At 33.3% G+C, this 17,975-nt stretch overlaps 1 protein-coding gene across 1 annotated transcript in view; it reads left to right on the top strand.

Annotated features, from left to right (window-relative positions):
* The window catches only part of LOC150095297 (CYFIP-related Rac1 interactor B-like), a 587,095-nt gene extending 570,168 nt beyond the window's left edge, over window positions 1–16,927 (top strand). Inside the window, exon 16 of the transcript XR_016550081.1 lies at window positions 14,241–16,927. The gene's annotated coding sequence lies outside the window, so the exon portion shown is untranslated. The remainder of the gene's footprint in view (window positions 1–14,240) is intronic.
* The last annotated feature ends 1,048 nt before the right edge of the window (window positions 16,928–17,975 follow it).

Raw genomic sequence — 17,975 nt, 5'->3', positions numbered from 1 at the left:
TGCAGTATTTGCTTACATGATATGCTCTATTCACAAAGCACCTTTACAACTAAGACCATCTCTCTGCATGAGGCTACTGAATCTAGATCCCAAATTTAAAATACAGTAAACATTCAATTTAACAGACTAATAGGGGCTAAGGGGTGTCTATTAAATCATGAATTTTTTAAAATAAAAATATCTGTAACATTATACTGCAATTTTATCAATATTAGCACTGTAATAACAAAAAAATTATTTTACACACACTTTTAGATAAGTTAATGTGAAGTTAATGCTCGATGTTGAAGTGCTTGGTTTAGGTAATCCTGCTCTGAAAAAACTATCAGATTTTTTTTTATTGAACTTTTGAATTCTGCTGTTTTTTTTATAATTAACTCCCTAAAATTAAAAATTGTGTGTAATAAAAACCCCACAGAAAGTCGGACCATGCAAAAAAGAACCAATTACAGTGCAATTGGTGTGATCACGTCCTAATCATTCGCCGAACATGTTTTATGAGTGGTGACTCGTTTATGTCATAAATTACTAGTGTTTTTCCATTATATGGCCTATTTGCCAAAATTTGTTAAAAATAACAGGAAATTAATAACAAAAATAACCTGTTAATTTAATTATAAGCAAATCTTGGTTAAAAGTATTTTAAAATTAACTGTGTTAATTTTCACGTGACATACGGACCAGAAATTTTGTCCGTTAAATCGAGGGTTTACTGTACTTCCAAAAATTAAAATATTTATTGTCATTTATTATTATAAAGGTTTCTTTTATCATTATGGTATGATTGAAGAGATGGGAAATCTAATATAGCACTGGTGCCTTAGTTGTTAATCATTTCTCTTGTTTTTACACCACTTCAAAATTATAAAAATGTAAACAAAGATACACTTCATGGTTATGTAAGGTATCTTTCAAAGCTTTATTGGCATATGTTTTTAGATATAATTGCATAATTTGTTTGCCTGAGGATTGCAGTCAGAGAGGACTTTTTTGATTCTTGGATTTGATATATCCAGTCTTAGGACTAGATCCTATTTTTGAATAAAATTGTGTAGAAAGTGAAAATATAACTGCATTTTTTAAAGAAATTACAAGGTAGACTAATATTTACTGAAATAAATTTAATTAATAATTCCAATATTTTCGCAAAGTCAAATTGCCATTGTCAGAGAACAAAATATAAGATACGTGCACATAGGCACTAAGTAATGAAGATGAAGCATGTCAACTGAGAGTAGGCCTAAAGTCTTAGTATTTCTCCCCCCCATTGGGCTGAAGTATGGAGAATGAGAGCTTGGGGCAGAGTCACATGCAGCCAAATTTGTTGAGGTAAGGGTAATTTCTTAAATAGGCAGAAGCAGAGACAAGGAAAAGTCTTGTGTATTTATATTTATTCTGATGGAGTAAAGTGGCTTTCTTAGATGGGAAAAAAAAGTAGCATTTTTTTATTGTTTCTAAACCAAACACTTTGTTTACATCCAGGGAATTCAGAATCTTGCAAGGTGAGTGAAATAATACTATTATTAAATTTTCTAATGTTAAAAAATCCAGACTTTCTAATATTAGGAAAAATGAAATCTGTAATTTGTATTTAAAATCAAATACTTTTACATATAGTTATAAAATTCCATTCAAGCAAACAGCAATTTGCCTGCCTGTTGGGCCACAAACACATGAAGGTGTGTGAATGGCTTTACTACTGATAGGTGAAATTCATTACCCAATATGAGAGACAACTACCCTGATTATTTTGGGAAAAGAAATGGGCTTGAAGTTTTGTATTTGGTCTCTAGAGCAGGTTTTTGGATTATATAACCCTTAACCCACCAATTGGTACTATTATACTGTACAGTTTGTACATTTAGAAGTGGGATTCACATTATTTAAAAAAATAAATAACTAAAATAAATTTATATATATTAATATATTAATAAATATATTATTTATTAATAAAATAAATGATAGTCCATTCTTGTCATTGTTAATGGTATTGCAGGAAGAGCTGTGTAGTTAGGTAAAAATTAGAATCAAGTTTATTAAGACATAGATGGATAAGTTTGTTGTTCATCCATGTATAATATAATATACCTATGTGGTGGAACAACATCTGAAAAATTTATAGTTTAAAAAAACTCGCTATAGAATTAATCATTGTCCCTCCACACACACACACACACTAAATAAAATTCTCCCAGGTAAACATGCTGTTTGGAGTCTCCTAAATTGTGAGATTTTGTGGTATTACTAAGCATTATTATCTTCTGTTGTGGACTAACATGTGTTCGACCCTCTGGGTAGTGAATTCATTCACTGTATAACAAACTACCAAAAGATTTTGGACTAAAGTCCTGTAATATTAGTTCTATGTTAAAGGAAATTCATTATAACAGCTTCCTTTGCTTTCTGGAAATATTTATCTAGTGAATACTCATGCATATTCATGAATCTTCTATCAGCACCTTCATCATGACATTAACATGATTTAAAATCTTTCATACTTCAAGCTAACAGTTTTCAAAACATGGATGGCTGCCTTATTTGGGAAGAGAATTTGTTGTAAGAACCTTTGTCATCAAATACTGCTTTTTATTTGGGGACACTATTTACAGTACTCTAGATAAGGCTTTTAGCTTCTTTTCTACTTTTATAAAATAGAATGATGAAGAAAATTCTTTAATGGTGGGTTCCAGTAGTTTCACTCTTATTATTATTATTCCTGATACCTCCAAGGAGTCCGAAGACTCATTGTGGGAGGACACCTACAACTGTCTCAACCACTATACCGAACCTCTACTACGAATCATCTCCATCAACGTCATCTACCACTCGCCACCACAACTAGTATTTTTTGTCTGTAAATTGTATGTGTTCTGAAGGGCTGATTTGTTTGTATGTGGGATGAAAAAACCTGAGTTTCCGGAAGAAAAAAAACCCTGCTATCTCCGTATGAGATTGGCTAACTCACCTTCGATTGAAATCGTCCAGATAAAGATTCCTCCCGTCATGATGAGAATCGAATTTAGGCCTATTCCAATCGAAGGGCGCAATGTACCATCGTTAAAAGAAAATTTCTTTTCCCTCCCAAGATTTTACAGGATTTCATGCTTACGAACACTATCTGCTATGGTGAGATGAGAAAAATATAAGATTTCTGCAACATAGGAAATCAAGTTTAGGTGACTTGAGCAAAAGAGAAAAAGAAAACACTTTGGAAACAAACCAGACAAATTCACAAAAGTGAATACAGATTTGAAAGATCATTTAAAGCAGAGCAGTAATTCACCCAATAGTAATAGAAATAGCTGTGTAGATATCCATTTCAGACATTCAGTTAGCAATATTCACCAGATTATGACTGTTCAATGCTTTCTTGATAATTTTGATAACATCCTTGTTAAAAAAAAAAAAAAAAAAAGTCACATGAGCAATAAAGTCAAACTATATTAACAATATGTCAAGTGGCCACTACTCAAGTTTCAAAGAACTTTTTACTGTAAATAGGATATCACACATTATAGGAAACACCTAGGGAAAAAAAAAAAAAAATGAAAGACATTCTTTAGTATGCCGCAAACCATTTTCTAATTGGCCTCATTTCCCAATAACTAACTATTGTATTATTCTAATTTTTTATTATAGTCTGAAGTTGAAAAGGTGATTTATGAATGAGCATATCATATATACTCACATTTATTACATTATGATTAACTGATTTACTTTTAAAAAATATTTCAATAATTGAATTAAAGATTACAGACATGTGAAAGAGAGCAATGCAAAACTTTTACTATATGACAAAGGACAATCAAATACATATGTGTAGTAGGATTTGCACGTAAATTCATATGCCTTATTTAATTAATGAGAGAGATGCTTTTGAACTCTCTCTTTTCCTGTATTTGTGACCTCTTTCCAACTGACTACTGCCATATTTTTACAACATGCAATGAAGTAACTACCTGTCTACCTGCTATTTATCAGATGAAAAATGAAATCTTACTTATATTTGATATTTTGATAAATATTGCTGTATTTTACAAACTTTTTGTGTTTGTGATGCTTTCTCAAACCATGCACAATAAAAAATTAATGTGCAACCATACTGTACCATTTTCTCCATTGATTACAGTGTCTTGTCAGGGATTCCCCTTATGAGTTTCATATTTGCTTAATATACTGTATGCCATTAAGTAATGAGAGATGCATATTCATACTTCATGAGCACTTCTGGTAATGCTGTTATTCTGATAAGTGCTGTAATGAGTTTAAATTTTATCTAGGACATGAGAAAGATTTATAAGGACATTTCAAACTGAAAGTAATGGTCTCATGCAGAGATTGCAAGAATTTTCCTTTCAGAAAATTTGATCCATTGAAAAATGGATAAACCATTTGTTCTCTTAGTATCTTCTAAGAATAACTCATCTGTAAGTTAATTTCGATGATGACTGAAACCATCGATCAAGAATTCTAAGGAAAGTCAGAAATGCAAAAACTAGTCATGCTTTTCTTTGTTTCTGTTTGATAAAGATAGTTATCAAAATATTACAAATTTTTAGTAATTTTTACTAATAAAATGTTTTTTGATGACAGAGGAAATATAGAAATAATTTGCTAAGACTGAAGGTGAGAAAAATATTTGGATAACTTCTGTAGTTTTCTGAAGCAAAATTTATGAACAATTGCATTTGATTTACATTGTGCAGACTAAAACTATATTTCAATATCACAAAAGATTTCAAAACGCAGGTATTGTGTTCTGATTTCTTTAGTAAATTCTAGTTGAATATATTTAAGATGAAGAAAGTTGATTTAGTTTGTTAATCTGAGATGTGAGGAATATTTTTAGCTAAACTATTTTTGTTTTTTAGACAATGCTCTGCACATCCTACAACAGCAGAACCATTTTTTTTTAATTTGATTATACTTGATAAATAAATTATACTCAAAAGCAAGAATATACTCAGGTTTAATATATTCAGTAAAACTTTTTGCACGGCTTAATTTTAGCTTCATACTGAAACTTTTTTGGTAAATATAAACATCTAACAAAGCATTCTTGCTTCTCAAATGATTTACATAATATAATTTAATGTATTTTATAAAATGGTATGTTTTCTTAAAACATATCATTTTAATTAATTAAAATGTAAATTGTGTTTTAACCCCATTCTCCTCTGAAAATTCTTTCCAAATACTAGTTATAAATTATCAAATTCCTGATATATACCTTGCGGGGGGGGGGGGGGGGGGTTACAGGATCATATGATATATGAACAGTTACATCATTACTAATTTCCTATCAACAATTTTCCTCTGGATTAGCCTGTTATCTGTAAACATTCCAATATTATCAGATCTTATATTTCTGTCTTCTAAAGCACTTTTTACTGTATAAATCCATCTACATCTTGGTCTTCCTTTGGGTCTTTTTCTAGCCATCCTGACAAAGAACATTTGTTTAGCTAATCTTTCTTCTCCCGTTCTGCTAACAATGGCAAGTTCTTTCCTAATATCCTCATTTTTAATCTGATACTGCCATTGATGCCATCTGTTCAGTCTACTAATCTTTCTCAGAACTCTCATATCTGTGGTCTCCAGTCTTTGATCAAGAGTTTTATATCTAACCTAGTTCTCAGATCTTCTTCTTCGTCTATGATCTCTTGTGCTTTTGAGCGTCGAGATTTCCATGCCGTCCTGTCCAAGGTTTGTTGCTTTGCTTCTTTCCAATTAATTCCCTTCTTTTCCAATTTTTCTTTTTCCTTTTGCCAACCTTTCCTGGGTCTGCCTGTGTTTCTTTTTCCTATTTTCTGGCTTTCGTATACAGTTTTTGCTATTCTTCCTTCTTCCATTCGATTGAGATGTCCAAACCATCTCATTTGGGCTTATGTTATGAATTGATTCAGAGGTGCAACTTGAAGGCTGTCTCTTATGGTTTGATTTCTTATTCGGTCTAGTCTTGTTTTTTGTGCCACTTTCCTGAGATATTTCAATTGTTTGTAGTTTATTTGTGTTTCCTGTTGTTAAACACCAAGACTCACAACTGTATGTTAATGTTGGTAGAAACACTGAACGGTACACTGCCATTTTGGTATTTTGGGTGACTTCTTTCTTATCTAGGAGTGGGCCTTTCATTGCATAGAATAGCTTTGTTCCCCCTCTTATCCTGTTAATTTCTGTCTAGTCTACCATCTTCTTGTATATATGATCCCAAGTATTTAAAGGAGTGGACTTGTTCCAGTTGGTGATTCTCTATTTTTATTGTGTGTTTTTGTTGATTTCTAGATATGATCATTGTTTTAGTTTTATTTATATTTATGGTCATATTCCTTTTCTTTGTTTCTTCATGCCAAAGATTGATATTGTACTGCAGATCTTCAGCTGTATTTGCTAGAATCACTACATCATCTGCAAAAGCCATATGTGAAATCCTAGTTTCTTTCAGTTTCCTGTATCCTAAGTGGAACTTTTTTGTTTTTGTTTGGCATGCCTTTAAAATTTCATCCATTACTACGATGAAGAGAAGAGGGCTGAGGATACAGCTTTGCCTCACTCCTACATTTGTTTCAAATTCTTTTGATCTATTATTACAGGTTCTTACATAATTTCTATTACTTTTGTAGAGGCTTTGTATGGCTGCTATTAAGTTATCTTGTATCTTGTTTTTCTTTAATGTTTGCCATATTAAGTGTCTGGGAACTCGGTCAAAGGCCTTTTCAAAATCTGTAAAACATGAATGTAGTTCTTTTCCATATTCCAATGTTTTCTCTGATATTTGCCTAAGACTGAAGATAAGATCCTGTGTGCTTCTATTTTTTCGAAAGCCATATTGCATTTCATCCAGCGTGTCCTCTATTTGATTCCTAAGCCTCGCTTCTAAAATGCGGGTATATAATTTTCCTGGAACACATAAAAGCGAAATTCCTCTATGGTTTTCACATTTGCGGTTGTCTCCTTTCTTAAATATGGAGATTATTATAGCTACTTCCCAGTCTTTGGGAATAATTTTCTTTTTCCATACAACATTGAATAGGTGTAAAAGAAATTTTATGGCTTTCGTTCCTAAATTCTTTACCATTTCTGGTGTTATTTGGTCATGGCCTGCTGATTTGCCCAGTTTTATTTTATTTATTGCTGCTAACAGTTAATTTGCATGAATTTCTTCACTCTGATCTTCTATTTTGCTTGTGTGTCTTGCTCTTAGGGTTCTATTTTTTCCATGTCCTGCATCTTCTAATAATTTTTGAAAGTATTGTTTCCATCTTTCCATGATGTCTTCGGAATTTGTGAGTAACTTTCCATCCTTATTTTTGATAAACTTTATGGGGCATTCTTTCTCTGACCTCATTCTTCTTAAAACATTATAGAAGAGTTTTTGGTTTCCTTTAAAATTTTGTTCTAAAGTATGTCCGAAGTCTTCCCAGCATTTTCTTTTCTCTGCTTTCACTAAGGTTTTAACTTTATTTCTTAGGTTGTTGTATAGTTCTCTAACAACCTGCAGCTTTGATGTTATATATCTCTTCCATAATTGCTTTTTCTTTTTAATTTCTTCTTTTAGTTCTTCAGTCCACCAGGGTGTTTTATGTTTCTTCTGTTTATTATTTAATGATACACCACAAATTTCTTTGCTTGTTTCTAGAAGAAGTGTTTTGAACCTGTAGAAATCCATAGGTTTTCTACATCTTGGTCTTCATATATCTCTTTTTCTACTTCTTTCATCTTCTCTTCTATTTTACTTTTATACTCAATAGCTGTTTCTTCTTTCTTTAGTTTGTAATTCTTTATCTTAACATTTATTTCCTTGCTACTTTTTCTACATTTTTCAACTTTTATTTTATGGATTGTTTCCAATACTAATAAGTAGTGGTCACTGCCTATTTCAGGACCTCTGTAGACTCTTGCATTTTTTGTATACTTCCAGTACGATCTGCTTATGATGGCGTAGTTGATTATAGATTTTTCGTTTCTATTGGGCTCTTCCCTGGTAAACTTATGGATTTCTTTATGCTTGAACATAGTATTCGCTATCACTAAATTATTTGTAAGGCAAAGATTTATTATTCTTTCTCCATTATTATTCCGGGTTATTTCTCCTTGTGATCCCAACACTTGTTTCGTTTCTTCATCTACTTGATTCCCTACCCGGCCATTAAGGTCTCCTAGTAGTATGATATGCCCTTGAACTTCTTCAGTTGTTTTTTGTAGGAGTTCGAAGAATTCATCTTTAATTTCTTTATTGGCATTATTGTTTGGGCCATATGCAACAATTACAGTGAATACTTGGTTGTCTGATTTAAAATCTATAGTGATTGTCAACAACCTTTCGTTTATTAGTTGCCATTTAGTAATATATTCTTTGAGATCTGGTTTAATTATGCAAGCTACCCCTTGTTTTCCCCATTCTCTTGGGTTTACCCCTGAATAGAAAAGTATATACCCATCTTTCATTTTCTGGCAACCTTGACCTTTCTTTTTTGTTTCTGTGACTGCTAGCAAATCCAAACTTGATTTTTTAAATTCATCAATTAATTCGTTTTCTTTTCCATGTAGACTTTTAATGTTCCATATCTCATGTACCTTTTTCCTCACTTTGTCGTTAACCATCTAGGCAGTTCGGCTATCTCTTTGTTATTTCTTTTAATGAGCGAAATTTTAAGGTGTGCAGGGGATTAGCCTTCAGCACCCGAGTCTGGTGGTCGGGCTGCCACCTTCGAGGCCCCCAGACCGGCATATGAGGGAAGTGCTATCCTGTTGGTCCATGGGAGGTATTTTATTTCCCTCCTACCCTTCATAGTAACCTATGACGAGCATTCCCCGATCCGCCACCAGGGGACACGCCCGATGGGGGTTACAGGTGTCCCCACACGGGAGTTCTTAGATCTATAAGTTAAAATTGATTTGAACACTATCTTGTATGCAACTAGTCTAGTGTTTTGACTAATCTCTCTCTTATTCCATATAAATTTATTCAGCTGACTTCCTACCATACCAGCTTTACTAATTCTGTTGTCTATTTCTAAATTTAATTAGCTATCTTCACTAAAAATTGTGCCTAAATAACTGAAATGTTTTACTTGTTCTATAGGTTCTCCATTCAGGATGTCCAGTTGATGTTTTCACTGTTTCTGACTATTTTCATTGTCTTTTTAATGATGATTTTCATACCAAATTCATTACAGCAGCTATCCAATTTAGTCAGGGAATCTTGCAGACTTATCCTGGATTGGTGGGAAGTCTTCAGTATTGAGATCACATTATAAGATAAATAAGGAGTTTGTTAAAAAATAAGCAATTAAAACCAACAAGTTTCGTATGTCATAGTGCTACTTGACACAATGAAAGCCTATTAACAATTAATTACACAGATTAATGTTATGATAACTTCACAACTGTTAAATATAATCGATAAACCAGAAAACAAATGGCAAATTCGTTACTGTATGCATGTTGGAAAATTGCTAGTTATTGCTGTCACGTTCTGTGGTATCACTTGCTAGATCCATGGAAATTAAATTTTTGATACTTAATGTAAATGATTCTGATTTTTATTGCATTGTGTAGGGATCCTAAGCATTTGTGAGGCGTCTTTAAATTTTCTTGTGAAGCAGTTATCAACATATGACATTTTTGTTTGCCAGATATCGATATACTGATAACTGTTTTACAAAAAAATTTAAAGAAGGCTCACAAAGAACCCTCAAAGAGAATGTATATAAGCTACAATAATAGCATGAAGACTTCATTATTAGTTTTCCATAACAGTTTGATAATTTTTTTCATCTGTCCTTAGGCAGTCCTGACTATATCAGTCTTTTAATTTGCTCTTTTACTAATTTTTATTGCCATTCTATTTAAATAACATGGTTTGAAATATTTAATTACCACAGTTTGTGGTGGATTTACTAATGAGGGAAATAATATTGCTTCCCACATTGGTAAATCCACAAATTTTGCTGAAACAGTTTCTGATTTTTGAACACAGATTTGTACATTTTATTACTGACATTTTAATCCATATTACATAACATAATCATAAATCATGTCAACCAAGGTGTTAGCATATTAAATAAGGGGGGGAGAAATCTTTACATTAGAGGGAGTTTTGTGTTCAAACAAAAATTTGCTCGATTTCTGAATATGCTCTACCACTTTTTAGTAACACATTCTATTTTAGTAAATACAGAATACTATTCAGCATCTAAGTTGTTACAACTCATTGCAATAGTAAAGTTTTGATTTATTTACCCTACATCAGTGTTTCCCAACCTTTTTGATGTCTCGGACCCCCTGTAGCAAATGCGGTCCCCATAAAATCCAAAATGAAATTTTTTTTATATTTTACATATCATAAAGATGAAGTAATAAATTACAATTTTACAACACTAAATGTGTCATTTATGACAATGCAATACTGTTATAAATGGAGATATTCGGAAGAATATGAATATATCAATTAGGCCAGGTGTGAACAACACTTAAGATAAAGTTTCATGAAAATTAATGAAAATTTAATGAGGGTGGTTGATGGATAGATATCGGAGAGTGGTTTATTCAGGAGTAGAGTCCAAAAGACGGCCTGTGACTAGGCCGTCTTTTGGTGTGCAGCAGGGTTCTGTTCTTGGACCACTACTTTTCAATTTGTTCATTAGCAATATAGGAAAGGATCTGAGAGGAAGTGTTCATTTGTTTGCTGATGATGAAAAGTTGAGTAGAGCAATAGTGAGTGCACAGGATGTCAAAATTTTGCAAGATGATTTGGATAGTTTGGTGGACTGGGCTAAGGAAAATGGATGTCAATTTAATGTGGCAAAGTGTAAGGTCAGTGTATGCATTTTGGAGTGAAAAGATTAGCAGCAGTATAGCACAATGGTGGAACCATATTCCAGGAGATTGATGAGACCAGGGATTTGGGAGTGTTGGTGGATAGGGAGTTGAAGTTTAGAGGGCACATTGCAAAAGTGGCTAAATCAGCTCATCAAATCACTTGGTTGCTGAAAAATACTTTAACAAGCAGAGACAAACAAGTTATTGTTCCTCTGTATTAAGCCTTGATAAGACCCCATCTAGACTATTGTGCCAGATATGGGCACCAGGGTTTCTTCTTGATGGGAGGAGGAGGTGGAGAGGATCCAGAGACGAGTGACCAAGATGATAGCAGGTCTATGGAATGAACCTTATGAGAACAGGTTGAAGATTTTTGGGTTGCAGAAATTGGTTGATAGGCAGAAAAGGGGGTGATATGATTGAGACATTCAAATTACTGAAGGGTTTCTAGGGCCTCCCTCGATGAGTCTGTCGACTCCTTGGAGTTACCCATAATAATAATAAACTATCCCAGGGGTACGCAGACCACAGTTTGGGAAACACTGCCCTATATCATTAATTTAGTAACAGACTGGCTGCTTATTAAGATGTTGTGCCACAGAAAGGTGAGGACTGGACATTGGGTTCATGCATTGCTTGTAGGAAAATATGGAATTCTCCTTTTCGTTATGAAGCATTAGCTGATTAGTCCTCTTAATATAATAGGAAATGAAAGGATGGTTCATAATACTGTTCTAATTTCCTATAACAAGTGCTAGGCTGTTTTAAGTATGTATTTTGCAAACCAACAGCACAAAGCAGCTGTAAAGTACAATAAAGTCCATAATCTAAAGCACTATTAAAAAGCAGACCTGTAGACTTAGAGACTTGGCAGCTAGTGGGATTAATGTTTCTGACATGATAGTCTGTCAAAGATTGTTGGAAGCATGGAGGACTGCCTACAGACCAAAAAAAGAAACAACTGTTGATGAAAGCTATGCAGAAAAAGTGGCTCAAGTGCACAAAAGTACAAAGATTGGATTGTTAAGAAGTGGAAGGTCATATTCTCAGATGAGGGCCATTTCTTTGTCTAAGGAAAGCGAGTATCCTATGTTCACAAATCAACTGCTGAAAAGACTTCTGCTAAACACCCAGCTAAGAAAAATATATATCTATTCTGGGGTTGTTTTATGCATGCTGATCCAGGATCACTTGTGCTTGCTGATGGTGTGATGAAAAGTGACCAATACATAAAAATTTTTGGAAAGAGAAGAGGAATCCCACAGATCCAGAAAGACACAGAACTCATCTTCCAACAGAATTTTGCTCCATGTCACACTTCAAAAAAAAAAAAAAGTGAAGGAGTTCCTCAAAAATCACAACATCCAAGCCAGATAACTCAATAAAAAATTTGTGGGTCATAATGAAAAAGAGATTTGGAAAATTAAATTATGATAAAAAGTACAGGTATTCCTTGATATATATACTATTATTATTACGGGCAACTCCAGGGAGTCGTTAGACTCATCGAGGAAGGCCCCAAATCATATTCATCACAACTATTTGACATTCATACAGTATCTATCATACCTCGCTTTAAACTCATTCACTGTCACAGCATCCACCACAGACTCAGGGAGCGTATTCCACTCATTCACTACTCTAAAAGTAAAGAACCCAGCTCTAACACCTTTACTAACCACACTTTTGCCTAGTTTCCATGGATGTCCCCTAGTCCTCCCACAACCAGCCCTGTTCTCAAAAATATCTTCTGAATTAATTTTATAGAAACCTTGCAGTAATTTGAATGTCTATCATATCTCCCCTCCTCCGCCTATCAACCAATTTTTGCAACCCACAAATCCTCAACCTGTTCTCATAAGGTTCATTCACAGACCTGCTATCATCTTGGTCACTCGCTTCTGGATCCCCTCCACCCCCTTCCCATCAAAAAGAAACCTAGGTGACCAAATCTGGGCACAGTAGTCGAGATGGGGTCTTATCAAGGCTCGATACAGAGGAACAATAACCTGCTTGTCAACGTATTCTTCAGCAACCAAGTGTTTGATGAGCTGATTTGGCAGTTTTGCAATGTGTCCCCAAAATGCATAACCTTACACTTTGCCACATTAAATTGACATCCATTCTCCTTAGCCCAGATCTCCAATCTATCCAAATCATCCTGCAAAATTTTGATGTCATCTGCAAACAACTGACCTGTTCCTCTCAGATCTTTTCCTATATCATTAATGAACAAATTAAACAGCAGGGTCCAATAACAGATCCTTGTGGCACTACTAGTCACAGGCCGTCTTGTGGACTCTACTCCTGAGTAAACCACTCTGATATCTCTCCGTCAACCACCCTTCCTATCCATCTCACCAACCCTATGTCCATCCCCATATGCTGCAATTTACTGATTAGAATTCCATGTGGTATCCTGTCAAAGGCCTTAGCAAGGTCCAGTAGAATCACTGTAAACCCATTACCCTTATCCAGTTCAGCTGTCACTGTGTTATAATACGTGAGCAAGTTACTGAGGCATGACCTACCTTTCACAAAACCATGCTATCCTCGATAACGTATCCAATCTTGTATTTTCCTCTTTGCTATTTTCTCTAAGACCTTGATAATGATTCCTGTTATGCTGATTGGCCGGTAATTTCCAACAGCAGCCTTGGAACCACCTTTGTGCAGCGGAACTATTTTCCCCTCATTCCACCCCCTTGGGACTGACCCAGATATACGGTTTTGATTAATGCACAAATAATTGTGACCATAAACTTGATATATGCGGTATCAAATTTGATTAGTGCAGCCTAAAAAGTTTCAAAATAAGCGAAGCGTTAGACTTGGTCAATGAAACCGATCAGATCATGTGGTACGAGTCGTGTTCCAACGTTAGTAACTCACTCTCGGCCTCAGTCTCAGTGCTTCATTTTATCACCAGAGCGTGGCGCATACAGACGTATATGTGTATGTATTACAGTGTACACTTACGGCCTATCCCCATAATATGTAATTTTCAAATCATGTAAAGCATTACCCTTTGTAACTATGGCCTCGAAAAAGAGTAATAAACGAAAACTTGTTACTTTGGATACTAAAATTGACATTATTAAAAGGTTTGATAACTGAGAAAGCAAAGCAAACATCGGAAGAGCTCTAGCTTTGGTGAATCAATTATATATGAGCCATTTTAAATAAAGCGACTGAGTACCACGAGCAAGGCAAAGTGGCATCTGTATCTTTGAGTATGCAGAGTAAAATCATGGAGGATCAAAAAAAGCTACCGCTGTTCAATTTACGTTAGATAAGTTTTTTATAAAAAAATAAATATTTAGATAAGTTTTTATGTAACAAATATGTATAAATAAAATATATAAATACATGTCACCTTAAAAAATAAATGATGTGTAAATTTTTATATTTTGCAGGATTCATTATAATTATTCCCATTAATTCTTAACACTGAATAATGCGGTGTCCATCGAGGATTAATTAACCGCATATATCAAGGGATAACTTAAAACAATCCATTATAAAAGTATGGTTTCAAGATGCAGAAATAACAAAAATGTGTTCTGCATTGGTAAGTGTCCATCCCTAAGCGAATTAATGAACAGAGGAGCACATATAAATTATTAGATAAAGTTGGAGTTTCATTTTTGTACTGAAGTTTAAAACTTTAGTTTTAAAGGTACGTTAGACATTGGGAAAACTAAATGAATATTTCATGAGTTACAATGTTTTCAACTAGTCAGAGTTGCCCTAGCTAAAGGAATTGTTTAAGAAGGGAATTTAAATGCTTGTAGGATGTAAATAAATAAATTGGATTACTTTTGATATGCTTCAAAATGGGATGACATTGTGAATTCTTACTCATCATTGTGTAATCAGTATTCAGTTTCCAAGAAAGTTGTATACAAAGCAATCCAAATGCATGAAAATTAGAAAATCTGGATTCATTAAATTATACTCATAATTTACATATAATTTTGGATTATGTGATGGGTTAACAAACTTGATAATGTAAAGCAATAAAGATATTTTAATTTATGCACATTTAATGAATCGCCTTAAAGAAAATAAAGCTGTAAAGTTAAGCTTTATTTAGTTCAGACTTCGACATCTTGGAGTATTTTCTGGAAAAAGTGTTTCTTCTCTGCAGTCTTTAGGCTATGAATTCAGGTTGAAATGTAGCATAGCTATTTGTAAAAGTCTTTAGGCATCAGATGAGAGACCTTTGAAGTGTTTAGTCTCTAAATAGGGTTTACAAATCATTATTATTATTACGACACCTCCGGGGGGGGGGGGGAGTCCAAAGACTCACCGAGGGAGGGCACCTACTCTGCAACTCTGTCTTCAACTACAATGAACCACAACTACACCAATGCCATCTACTGTATTTTCACAATCACAAACATAACATACATGCCAATGGCAGGATTCGAACGGGCTGGAGAGCAGATACAATCACTCTGCATTTAGTTTTGGACAAAATAGTCCAAATTCATTGAAGAATGTGGTTTAAATTTACATGTTATCTTAGTCAAATTCATATTTAAAAAAAAGTATTCACATGTTTAAGCACACAACTAAAAAAAAATCTGTATATATCCAAGTTTTTTTGTTGTTTTTTTCACAAAGATGAGTGTCATAAATATGACAAATCATGTAGTACTTAAGCATTCACAAGCTTTGAAAACAAACAACCAGTATCATAAACATTGATCTCCCTGTTTAATAACATGGAAAGAAACAATTTAGTCCCCCTCCATGTCCTTGAGCTTGGAGATCAGTTTTTCATACCTTAATTACATTTGGATCAAATATCTCTTCTGAGTTTAATACTTAGTCACAATGACTTCATGGCTTTCCTCTGTTGGATGGTCTAGATTTTACAGGGAAATGAAACAATGTAAATTAAATGCAACTTTAATAGTTTTTTTGAAATCGAAGCATTTTTATTTTGTACAAATCGAAACTGCCTTAGATGTGGTTTACCAAAACGAAACCTTCCTAATAATCCTTGATTCTGTTTAAAAGGGAATATGTCAGCTGATTGTACTCTGCTTGCTGGATAGCTCTACTCTTTTAATGTTTTTTTTTTTTTTTTTAATAGGTACTGTTCAACTGCACACTAATTCATAACATGAACTGCATCCATATGTATTCTAGTTTCATACCTACCAAACTTTCTTCCTATTTTGTCATTTCCTCCACATCTCTTTAAATGTGGCCTTCATTTAGCTTCTTCTAATATTATAATATTTATACTGTGCTATAAGAATATGAAGTAGGAATATGCATCTCTGTTGCTTTTGAAATGGATCAGATTGTTTATAGAACCAAGAATGAAATTATTTTTTTAAATCTGTTATTACATTGTACTTGATTTCTCCATACTCAAAAAAAAATTCAGATATCCAAATTGAATAATAAATTCAGGTTTTAGCCCCAAAGTGCTCAAACTAAGACAGTTTACACTGTTGTTCTAATTAGATGCATCAAGACCTGTGATATTTTCAGTCATCTCATTTGATTTGAAGCAGCAATAATATTAACTAATATTGTGAAGCCAGTTTAAGATTAAAAATAAGTAAATTTTTTGTAAAGAAAATTCACTTTGTAATTACTTTACTCAACCTGTTATTAAGAGCATTACATTTTTAAAGGTTTTTAACTGTTGTAAGAATTTCACAATTCCATTTTTTATTTACATTTATTCCTATAAAAGATTCCATATTGCACTTTATCTTTTGGGGAATTTTATAACTGGTTTCCTTTCAAAACGGGTTTGTAATAGGCCATGTGCTATTTTTGTAAATCTTTTAATATACGGAACTTATCCTGCTTTTGTGATACAACTTCATACATGACCAAAATGTTTTATACTGTAATTGTGTAAAAACATTTTTTTAAAACTGCTTGTTCATTGTTGTACCCTGCTTGATGCAGCATATTACTTTTGAATAGATTTGCCTAGTCTTAAGAGTTAAGCTGTAATGTTAAAAGCTGAATTCTAACTCACTGTTTTGTTGTAATGATTAAATATTGTTGTATTTACTGCATATAGTAAAGTATGATGTATGTACAGAGCAATAAAAACACTCGGAAATCCTTTGAGTATATTTCATAAAGATCACCTTCATTAGGTTTAAGTGAAATTTTATGTAAGAGACATATCAAATGCAGAAACTTTTAAAAAAATAAACCATAAATTTAATTAATTTAATTTTTGAAGATGGTCTCCTTATAAAGAAACTAGCTTGTTTGAAGAAGATCTTTTATTAACATTGTTTTAACTGGTTTCCTTACAAAATCTAATCAAAATTTTCATGTTATATAATGTTTAAAAAATGTACTATTATAGCATGTCTGGAACTATTTACTGTCTTCTTTAAGCAATATTTATTTGAATTAAGATGCCTCAATTTTATAGGAAGTAACTACAGTATATGAGACAAGACCAATTTTGCTACTGTGGAATTATTCTTAAATGATATCACACTTTTATGAAAGGAGAGAAATTAGAAAATGTGGAATTTGTGATCTAAAAGGGGATCGCAGACTGATGTCACAATGCATATTGCATTTTAAAATTGTCACCTTTTAAAATACTTTTCGACACTGTTGAATACATACAGAACTCAATTACTAATTTTCTGTAATTTAATATCAGAAAATTAGTAATAATTTTATACTAAAATATTTTGATGTCTAATTATTAAAATAATGAGAAATATTCTGTAACTTTAGCAAAAAGGTAATGTTAAGGATCTGAAACTCTGTGGCACTTTGTGAGAATATTCAGAACTCCTAAGGTTGGAATATGTCCACCCTGAAATGTGATGCAGATCTTATCATGCGTAGCACCAGGTGATTCTGGAATTCTTGAGGCAAACTGGCCCACTCCTCCTTCAGAGCAAGGATTGTTTGTTTTCTGGAGGGGAATTTTAAGCAGCAATGCAGCTCCATATTGCGTCCCAAATGTGTTCTATGGAATTGAGATCTGGGGAGCGTGCTGGCCACTCGATTTGATTAATATCCTTGGTTTCCAGAAGTATCTCTACTGCTCACATTCAATGTCATGTAGCATTGCCATCCATAGAAATGAATTCTTCACCTACAGCATCACAGAACAATCAAATGTTGACATTGAAAAACTT

The sequence above is a fragment of the Typopeltis vanoorti genome, chromosome 20 (genome assembly GCF_054136105.1).
Source record: "Typopeltis vanoorti isolate ZY-2024b chromosome 20, IOZ_Tvanoo_1.0, whole genome shotgun sequence".
Classification (NCBI taxonomy): domain Eukaryota; kingdom Metazoa; phylum Arthropoda; class Arachnida; order Uropygi; family Thelyphonidae; genus Typopeltis; species Typopeltis vanoorti.
The sequence above is the reverse complement of the archived record's forward strand: the minus strand, read 5'-3'. Positions and strand labels throughout refer to the sequence as shown.